Source organism: Vigna unguiculata, unplaced genomic scaffold (assembly GCF_004118075.2).
Source record: "Vigna unguiculata cultivar IT97K-499-35 unplaced genomic scaffold, ASM411807v1 contig_20, whole genome shotgun sequence".
NCBI lineage: Eukaryota > Viridiplantae > Streptophyta > Magnoliopsida > Fabales > Fabaceae > Vigna > Vigna unguiculata.
Genome location: NW_021010902.1, coordinates 226320 through 237500, shown reverse-complemented (window position 1 = coordinate 237500; position 11181 = coordinate 226320). Strand labels below are relative to the sequence as shown.

The window sequence follows — 11181 nt, the reverse complement described above, 5'->3', positions numbered from 1 at the left end:
TGATTTGATATAAGTAAATACATAAATATATCAAATAACTATATATAATGACTAAAAGACTTACATCATCCATAATTGAATAATGGTAATATTGAGTTCCTCTTGTCCTCGTGCAAGCTCCAAGACATCTTGGGAATGCAAGTAAAGTGGGATGTCAAGATCTCTCCCAAAAATGTTAGCATCCCAAGAAACCTGCATTGGCTTATCAGCTATGATTTCTGCAAGTTGGAGCAATGCACCAAGAGGATCGTCCAAAGAGAGAAGAATCTTCTTTGATTGAGGTTTTTCCTATATTGATGCAATTTCAGTTAAAATGGAATATAATTTAAGTTTGAATATAATAAACATGTAAACTTAAAAATGTAGTATATTTGTGGGTTTAAGAGTCTGTACCGGGGGGTCAGTATCAACCAAATCTCTAGGCTAGGCGAGGAAACACTGGAATGCCTGTGCCACAGTATACACCTCATCTGTTGGCACAGGAACTAAAGCATACGGCATGAGAACCTCCTCTACCGTGACCTTAACCTCATGCTCTGATAACTCCATGCCATGAAGAACTGTGGCTACCTTAAATACTTTTCCATGAGCCACTAGTGTTTTCTCTGTACCATCCCAAATATATAGCTGACATGGATGAGTGTCATCCATGTCATCCCCGGGTGGAGCTGAACAACTCCCCTTTCCGCTTCTACCTGTTAGAGCCAACGATTTATTAATGTTATTCAATTACTTTATTAAATATCATTTATTCAATTCATAACTTATAGAAAACAAATTTACTCGTGGGAGGCACAAATGGGTCTAGTTCTGGCGGATGATCCACTGGCAAACGAATGTCATAATGCTCAAATTGGCGCATTAGTTCTTCTCTCACTTGTGCCGTGATCATTTCCTTTAGTCTTTGTTCATAATCAGCACCATGACTGCATGAAGACTGACGAGAGGAGGAACCAAAAAATTGGCGTATGCCGACTCCTGATCCAGCACCACGCACACGTCCAGGGTGCTCAGGTCGTCCAATTGCAGCAGCAAGTATGTCATGATGACCTTCTGGAATGAATCCTCTTTGGGAGGTCTGCTCAACCAACGAATCCTACAATGTAACAAAAAAATTTATAAATCAAAATACAATATAAAACATGAACGAGCAATTTAGATAAGAATTGTATCTTACAATTTTCTCAGAGATTTCTCGTGCAGAGTCAGAAGTGTAGTTGCCCGATGAGCGTAAACGGGCTAACTTCCACTTCTGATGACGTGATGGTGGTGAAGGAGGCTTAATATCTTCACCCTCAGAAGGTGGGGGCCTAGATTTTTTCTTTTCTGTCATTATCTTCTCTTCAAGTTTTCTATACCCACCACGAGATAATATGTGCGGGTTTTTATTTTGAGCACTTATGCTTTGAGCCTTTTTCCTCTTTACCTGTAACATATAAAACCCACTTTATGAATTAGTTAAAATTTTGCATAATTATCAATTGTGCTATTGATGATTTCAAATAAACATACCTGCCATCCCTCAGATGTCCAAAGCTCAAGAAACTGACGCCATGTGTCTTCATCAATCCAAGTGTATTTCAACAATGGATTTTCATTCTTTTTATGTCCAAAGACATACCTTGACGTCAACTTGATCTTAAAACCACGAAATTTCTCAGCCACCGATGACAAACATTTTTGTCTTAGCGTCGGCACATTTGGAATATCAAATGTTAGCTGCAATATAGAAAATGTCATCAACAATATTTATCATATTATCAACAAAATCAAAGTATAACTTTAATAACATTAATATTAGTTACCAATAAATCTTGCCATATCATTTCCCGATCAACTTCAGTGACATGATCAAAAGATGGCGTAAGGATTGATATTCTCTCTCGTGCCAACATTCCTAAATAGCTTTTGAAGACGTCCCCATAACGACCACTAGGTTCACTAGTGTCGACGTTAATATCAACATGTGTTTTCTGACCTTTAGTTCTTCTAATTAAGAACTCTCTCAACCTAGTGGCTCTCTGGTGGGTCTCTTAGTAGGTGTTTCATCCTCTGATGAAGTATAATGTTCAGCCATGTATCTGTGAAATGAAAACATAAAAAAACATTAATAAGCAACTGACAAATTAATATATAAAACATTATTTAACAAAACACCTAAATGTTAACAAGAATATGAAATTCATACATAAAGTTATTGATTGGTCATATGTATATTCCTTCATCATGATCTTCTCGAATTGCATGTACATCATCAACTAGATGGATTTCATCAACATTTATCGTTCTTCTAAATGGGTGGGTGACAGCAATATTAAGATCACTCATATTCTCTTCATTAGGATCAATTTGTTTTTTTCCATGAAGAGCGACAAACCAATGTTCAGACGCAGGATCTTTAACATAGAAAACCTGAGATGCTTGTTGTGCCATGATAAATGGCTCGTCTCGATAACCCACCTTTCGAAAATCCACTAGAGTCATTCCTGATTCATCTATTTTGACACCACTCTTATTGTCAATCCACTTACATTTGAACAGTGGAATAGTAAACATGGTATAATCAACCTCCCATATCTCTTGTATTACACCATAGTATGTCATTGATCTTACTACGGGATTTTGATCTTTAGATGTAGAAAATTGTAGCGACTCAGCTTCAAGACTGACTCCACTATTTTGTACTGTGCTTTTATCATAAAGAGACTTTGTATAGAATGTGCAATTATTGATTTCATAACATGTACAACAGATGACATCAAATTTCAACCCATTTGCTAACCACATCAAAGTCTCAGAGCATTGCGCATCTTTCAAAACCTCAGATTTAAACCAAGGCATGAATGTTCTATTATGCTCCATCAAATGCCATTTCTCTGATTGTCTTGGATTGTTCTCTTTCCCAATGACTTTGTGTGCAGATAAGTAAGGCATTACCTCATTTGTGTTGTTCAATATGTATAGGTGTGCTTGCATTAACTCTTCGCGATTTTTGGTAACCACACTCACACCTCGTATGCTGTTACTTATAGAACACCTGTTCAACCATGATCTGTGAGGAACTCCTATCGGTTTTGCTTTTGCCATGTAATCTGAACAGAACTCGACACTTTCTTCAGCAATATATCTTTCGATCATTGAAGCTTCTGGACGATATTGATTTTTCACATACCCTTTCAAAATCTTCATGTAACGTTCAATAGGATACATCCATCTTAAGTATACTGGTCCACAAAACTTGATTTCTCTCACCACATGAACAAGTAAATGTACCATGATGTCAAAAAATGATGGAGGGAAAAACATCTCTAGCTGACACAAGATGATAACAATTTCGGCTTGAATTTCATCTAACTTTAAAGGATCAATGACTTTGCTACAAATTGAAGAGAAGAATGTCAGGTTTATAAGGAGGGGGTATCACTGGGGAGATACAACACCAATGAGATCTGAGCTTAACCACATAAGACACTGACACCACTCTCAACCCAAAACCTTAAGGCAATAGGTTTATGGGCCTTGATCCTTATATGGTGCTCTACTTTCTCAATTCTGGTCAATGTGGGACTTAGACTCACACTTGGATTCCTAACAATCTCCCCCTCAAGGGTGAGTCCCTTCAACCACATTGGTACACTCCCCCTCCAGCGGAAGCTGCCCAACCACGAGTACTCCTTTTCTGTCCTTTTCTGTACCGCCGTTCTTTCTTAACGGGACACGCTTTACCTGACCCACACTGTCAGGAAGACTTTCGATACTAGGACTATACTGCACTCGTCTGAGCCGGTATTAACCATCGGCTCTGATACCACTTGTCAGGTTTATAAGGAGGGGGTATCACTGGGAGATACAACACCAATGAGATCTGAGCTTAACCACATAAGACACTGACACCACTCTCAACCCAAAACCTTAAGGCAATAGGTTTATGGGCCTTGATCCTTATATGGTGCTCTACTTTCTCAATTCTGGTCAATGTGGGACTTAGACTCACACTTGGATTCCTAACAAAGAATGCACACAAACGCGTTATAGTTTGTCTAACATTTTTGGGTAAAATTCCACGAATAGCTACAGGTAACAATTGTTGCATTAAGATGTGGCAATCGTGAGACTTTAGGCCAACAAGCTTCAAGTCTTGCATGGACACTAAACTCTGAATATTTGAAGAGTATCCTTGAGGTACCTTGACACTCTTTAAACATAAGCAAAAACTTATCTTATCTTGTCTGGACATAGTGTAACATGCAGGGGGCAAATAAGTGCGCCTACCAACCTCCCTTGGTGCCAAGTCTTCTCGGATCTTCATTTCAACCAAATCCAAACGAGCATTTACTCCATCTTTTGTCTTTCCCTGAATGTTGAGTAGTGTACCAATCAAGCTATCACACACATTCTTCTCTACATGCATGACATCTATGCAATGCCTAACTTCTAACTTCGACCAATATGGAAGGTCAAAGAATATTGATTTTTTCTTCCAAGGGCTCGATGCAAATGACTTCTTAGACATTTTACCAAATACATGATGTACTTTATTAACTTTTTCATGAATTTGAATGCCAGTTAATGGAGTTGGTGCTTTGTCATTCTCTTGATGTCCATTGAATGCTTTCTTTAACCTTCGATAAGGATGATTAGCTTGTAAAAACCTTCGATGGCGCAGATACACGGTCTTCCTTCCGTTTTTCAATTGATGAGATGCAGTGTTTTCTTCACATATAGGACATGCTTTATGACCCTTGACACTGTACCCTGACAAATTACCATAAGTTGGAAAGTCATTAATGGTGCCAAATAACATTGCCTGCATCATGAAAGTTTCAGAAGCAACAACATCAAATACTTCAACACCATCAACCCACAACACCTTCAAGTCTTCAACTAGAGGATTGAGATATACATCTATGTCATTTCCAGGCTGCTTTGGACCAGATATCATCATAGACAACATCATGTATTTTCTCTTCATGCAGAGTCCAGGAGATAAGTTGTAAATGAATAATATAACAGGCCAACAATTGTGATTTGTACTTAAATTACCAAATGGATTCATTCCATCGGTAGCTAAGCCAAAACGAATATTTCTACATTCTTCACCGAACTTAGGAAATTCCTGATCAATATTTTTCCATTGCATTGAATCAGCTGGATGACGAAGGTGTCCGTCACATCTTCTCTCAGTTGCATGCCAACTAAGGTTTTTAGCGTCTTTAGGATTTGCAAACAAACGCTTAAGTCTGGGCACGATTGGAAGGTACCAGACTACTTTCAAAGCAGATCCTTCCTTCTCTATTTGACCATTATCTTCACTGTTTCTTTTTTGCTTGTACCGTGATGACCCACACTTTGGACATTTTTTCAAATCTTCAAATTCTTTTCTATATAATATGCAATCATTAGGACATGCGTGTATCCTTTTATACTCCATACCCATCGGACAAAGAATTTTCTTGGCGTCATAGTTTCGAGTGGGTAGAGTATTTTCTTCGGGAAGAATTTCATTCAAGAGCACGAGCAATTCTGTGAAGCTTTTATCTGTCCAACTATTGGTCGCTTTCAAATTCATAAGTCTTAAAACCGCTGATAATCGCGTGAACTTAGTTGAACCAACATACAACGGAGTTTCCGCATCAGCAGACATCGTCTCATACACATGCGCTTGTCCAAAAGCTTCTGCGCCAACATCCCGTATCATGTCCTCTATATTGTCTTCTTCTACTCGTTCTTCACATCGCTCTTCACATCGCTCTTCTCGTCGCTCTTCTCGTCGCTCTTTAATGGAGGAATTGGCAAGATATTCAGATCGAGAAACAGTTGGAATGTGTATTAATTCGCCGTGCCATGTCCATATTGTATAACTTTTAAGGAAACCATCACAAATAAGATGTTCCCTAACTTGAGTTGCATTCAATTTTCTTCCATTCAAACAATTGACACAAGGACATATGAACTTCACCTCATCATCACTTCTCCCCTCATAACGTTGCGCAAATTTTGTAAGTTCTTCTACTCCATTCTCATACTCAGCGCTAATACGTGGTAAATTAATCCAATCTCGATCCATACTGAAATTGCGTGAACAATTTCAGTAATCTTTGAATCAATGTTCACGTCGTAATCAAGGTGTGACCCTATCCCATTTAAGAAGATTCACTTTCTTTATTTTATTGGTACATATTACTTTTAAAATACATATCTTAAATTTCACGAAATTTTGCCAGCATTTCGCATTGGCCTTCAGGATACACGAAATGAAAGTGATTATAAACCACAATCAAATATGCACCCGAAGATCAATACAAAACACAATTGACAAATATTCATGAATTTTAAGATATGTATTTTAAAATATATATATATATATATATATATATATATATATATATATATATGCACTAATAAATTACTAGAAAGTGATTAATCTTCTTAAACTGTCCAATCGGACAATTCAAGATTCAATACATTTAAATTATTAGTATTGTATCCCCTTATATCTAATTTTAAAAAAATGTAGTTTTTTCAAAATGAAAACTCGGGGACAATACATAATTTACATATTGAATCTCAAACGGGAAACTAAGGCTAACTCACATATAAGAAAAACAAACAACATGTTTTAACAAATAATAAAATATATAAAGCAAACAACATATTGGCATCATAGGAAAATATTAGAATTAGGAACCTGGGAGCGTGTAAAAAGAGCAGATGACAGTGGAAGATGATGCAATTCAACGCGTTCGAAAGCTACAAGAGATAACAAAAAACACAAGAGAAAGTCATAAGTAACAAATAAAAGCAAAAACAACAATTTCCTTAACATCATATATTACCTATTTAATTATAGTGTTTTTACAATTCTCTTAAATTCAGACTTAATGCTCTACATCTGAAGACACGATGCTCTTAAATTGAGACTCAATCCTTTCACAAAATTAATCAAAACACTCCAAACAATTCCAATCTCAATCCAAATTAACACTCACAATAACTAAAATTTAAAATTAACATACACAAAAACAAAAAATCAAACAAAAACGCGTTGGAAATTTACCTTAAAGAAAACCGCGGCGCGACAATTACGGCAAAAAGAACGAAAATGTTCGCGTGGTGGTGGAGGGACGCCGGAACACTTGTAGAGAGACAGAGAGAGGGACGACTGGTCGGAGCAGCGTGGCCGGACGCGAGACGAGACGGCGGCAGGGGGCTCACGTGGTGGTCTCGCATGGTGGTGGACGGACGCGAGACGAGACGGCGGTAGGGGGCTTGCGTGGTGGTCTCGCGTGGTGGTGGCTGGACGCGAGACGAGACGACGGTGGCTGGATGCGAGACGAGACGGCGGTGGCAGGAGGCTCGCGTGGTGGTCTCGAGTGGTGGGCTCGCCGAAAGTCGCAGAGAGAAGAAGAGACAGCGACGACGACAGCGTAACAGTGGCAGTGGCAGCGACAGCACGAGAGGCGGTGGCAGTGGCAGCACGGAGCTCGCGTTGTTGGAGTGGCCGGAACTTGCAGAGAGTCGCCGGAATTTGCAAAGAGAAATGGCAGCTGGCGCGCGCGAGGAAGAAGGGGTTCTGTTTTTGAGCCCTAATTAAACAATATGGCCTCGGTTCAACGTAGAACCGAGGCATATAACCCTATTTGGCCTCGGTTCCCTAACACCCGAGGCATATAACCACTTTGGAACTGGCTTTTCCCCAACCGAAGCCTATAGGTCCTAACGTCAATGGCATTTTTGAAATTTCTCGCAACCTTTTTGGCTTTAGGGCTCCTTAACCGAGGCCTATTACAGCTTTTGGCACCGGTTTTTTCAGAACCGAGGCCTATAACAGCGTTTGGCATCAGTTTTTCTGTGAACCGAGGCCTATAAGTTGCCTTTAATTTCAAAATTGCCACCGCACCGTTATATGCTTCGGTTGCTCGCCAACCGAGGCCTATAAGGCGAGGTAAAAACGCAATTCTGCACTAGTGGCCAATCAATAAAAAGACTCTAACACTCTACCTTTGTCATATATTCCATACATCACACTAAATAGATATCATATTCATGGAATACGATTCACTTTCAAGATGCCTTGGTGGTGAAATGGTAGACACGCGAAACTCAAAATCTCGTGCTAAAGAGCGTGGAGGTTCGAGTCCTTTTCAAGGCATAATATTGAGATCTCTTATTGAATTGGAATAAGTTCGACAGCGAATCACGAAATCTTGGTGATCTTCTCTATCTAATGAATGGGTAATCGGTTTTGAAATCGTCCGCCATGCACCCTACCCTTCTCGAGGAGTATATGCTTCAACAAGAATCACACAGGGGTAGATTGATACAATAAAAACCTCTGGTAAAATACCCACTTGTAGCCCAACGGGCGGATAAAGTACATTAAATAGTTCGTTTTAGGAATTGGCGACTTACCCATTCAATGACTTTGGCACCGGACGTTCCCAAAATGGATAGTGTACTTTCAGGTCGGGTGAATTCAAAATATAGACTCCTATTGGCATTCCAACCTTTCTTCTCCTTTCAGGGCCTATCCAAAAACAAAAATAAAATTCAATACTTCTTGGTTGTGAATATCTGAATAGGACAAGCCACCCCGTGGATCTCTTTGCTTCGGAACAAAACAATTCGAATTAGGCTCAGTCAACTGGAATGTGTATTATCGATATAGGGGATCTTTCAAGTGAGAAGATCCATCGACCTGAGACGAAGAGAAAGAAAGGTCTATCTATTTTTTTTAGTTATTCAGTTAAACCAATGATTCGTTATTGGAGCAGTTAGCAACAACTATCTCATCTGGGAAAAGCCATCTTTTTCTCAACAATGTCTTTGTCATTTGATCCAATAGCGCTTCGTTAGATAGGAACAAATTTGATAAATATTGATAACCCTCAGATAGAGTATTAGAAGGGAAAAATCCTTTAGATGATGAACTATTGATTCTAAGCCATCTCTGGCAATGAATCAAAAATTCAAAATGCTTTTCTTGCGTATTCTTGATAAACCAGTGTTTATATATAGATGTAGGAAGATTTGTTTGGGAAGTAAGAAGTTCCCTTGACATCTCTTCATCTGTAAAGAATTGTCGATGTGAAAATACAAAGACAAAAGGTTGATCATTGAATAGGAAAAAGAGTGGATCCACGGGGTCCCAAATGAATTGGCTTATTCAAAAAAAGCCTTGTCCTTTGGAAGATCTATCTCGTGTCTGGTACTGCATGGTTCCACCCTGTAAGAACTCTGAATCATTCTCTTGAAGCTCATCCTTTTCATCATAAATGATCCGCTTGTCCCGAAATGACCTGGCCCAATAGGGAAATTCCAAATTATTGGGCCTTTCAATACAATCAAATAGAAAGCCCCAAGGGCGCATTCTCTAGGAGCCCAAACGATGTGATTGAAAAAATCCTCCTCTATATGTTGCGGGTCGAGGACTCTTCCCCCTTCTTCAAACTCCGATTCATATTTTTCATAGAGAAATCTCTAATCAACGATAGAATAAGATCCATTTTGAATCCTATTTAAGGGATTCCTTGGTTCAGACCGAAGAAGCAATGTCACTCAATCCTTATCAAATTGACTGTAATCTTTTTCTGTATGTGAGGATCCCACCAGAGCGCCTTCTACTTCTAATAGGCCATGAACTATATCAGAATTCTTCTCAACGAGTCCATAAGAAGTGATCCCATTTTTTTCATCAGGTCCGGGTAAAGACCAAAGAACAAATTAAAATAACCTTAATTTACACAAATTCAAAAATAATGTGAATGATATAAAAAAAATTATTATAATGTTATCAAGAAAATTTAAACTAGAGTTAGTTGATAAATAATGTTGACCTAAGTAATATTAATAATAAAAAATAAATTTTATAATGTTGTTTAAAAAATAAATAATATCTACTTTAATTTGAATTAATAAGTTTTCATGATTGATAAAAATATATTAAAATTACAACATCAAAACATGGATCAAGTTAATAATGTCTCAATTTTATTAAAGTCAACGATATTCTAAGCAAAATTAAACTTTAAAAAATATAAAAGAGGAGATACATTAATGTAACAATATAAAAGTTTTAAATTCTTATATCTTAGATAAATTTTGAAACTATATAATTTTAAATAATTTAATTATTTTAATAAAATTTTAAATTCTCTACTGACATGTTTTGTTCTAAATTGTTTTAAATAATTTGCAAAAATAAATTAATCTTCTAAAAATTGTCTATCTAAACATCATTAATTTTGTTTAAGGAGGAATCTAGAGAAAAAATAAATTGATTGGTACTACTGTGGGGACTTTCATGACAATACTATTTAAATTTCTATGCCAATTAAATAATAATCGACATAGTATAATTTAGTAATTATGTCAATTACAATTTTAACTATTAGGATTGTTAGTTTATCTTGAGGTCATATCGCACTTTGTTCTTCTGTATAAGATGTCTAATCTTTCTTTGTTTGTTTTATAGCTAAGAAAAATAAATTGATTTTTGACAAATTTATTATTAAAACAAAACTTGATATTTATTATTTGTTATCATAAAAACTTTGGGTAACTTGTTGGCAAACCTATATGTTGATTTATGTCTTACTCATTTATGTGTTAACATTAACATCCACATGCATTCCTCATTTACACAATTTTTAAATTAAAATAGAATTCCCAAATTGCTATGAAAATGGAAAAACAAAATTATTCCTATTGTTTAAAAATAGAATTTACAAAAACTAGCAAAAAAATTTTGTGGTAGAATCAATAAAGTTTTATTTATAATTTCCCCTACCAAATCTCGATAGAGCTCAACTCAAATGGATTTGGTTTGAAATTCAACCCAACTTTTGGCTCGATTCGAACTTCAACCTGAACCGATTCGTCTTGACCTTTTTGCTCAACTCAACTCGAATTTTTAGACTTGTGGACTTTTTACGTCCTAACCAATTAGCAATTCCATAACTTAAGAAATTTTAATTTCCTTTTTTAAGTGAATTTCAAATTCTACTTTAGACGTTATCTTACGAGTATTTGATTATCTTTGCTAAGGCTTTTGTGTTTATAATCATGATGGAGCAATACTAACATTTGTACACATGTTAAATAGATAAAAGTATATTAGAGAATCTCTTCAAATTAGTAAATAATTAACTAATTTTAATTTATAAAGAAATTTATTAATTA

At 36.7% G+C, this 11181-nt stretch overlaps 1 pseudogene; it reads right to left on the bottom strand.

Annotated features, from left to right (window-relative positions):
• Positions 1-7030: 7030 nt before the first annotated feature.
• On the bottom strand, positions 7031-9723 carry LOC114171310 (annotated as a pseudogene).
• Positions 9724-11181: the final 1458 nt, after the last annotated feature.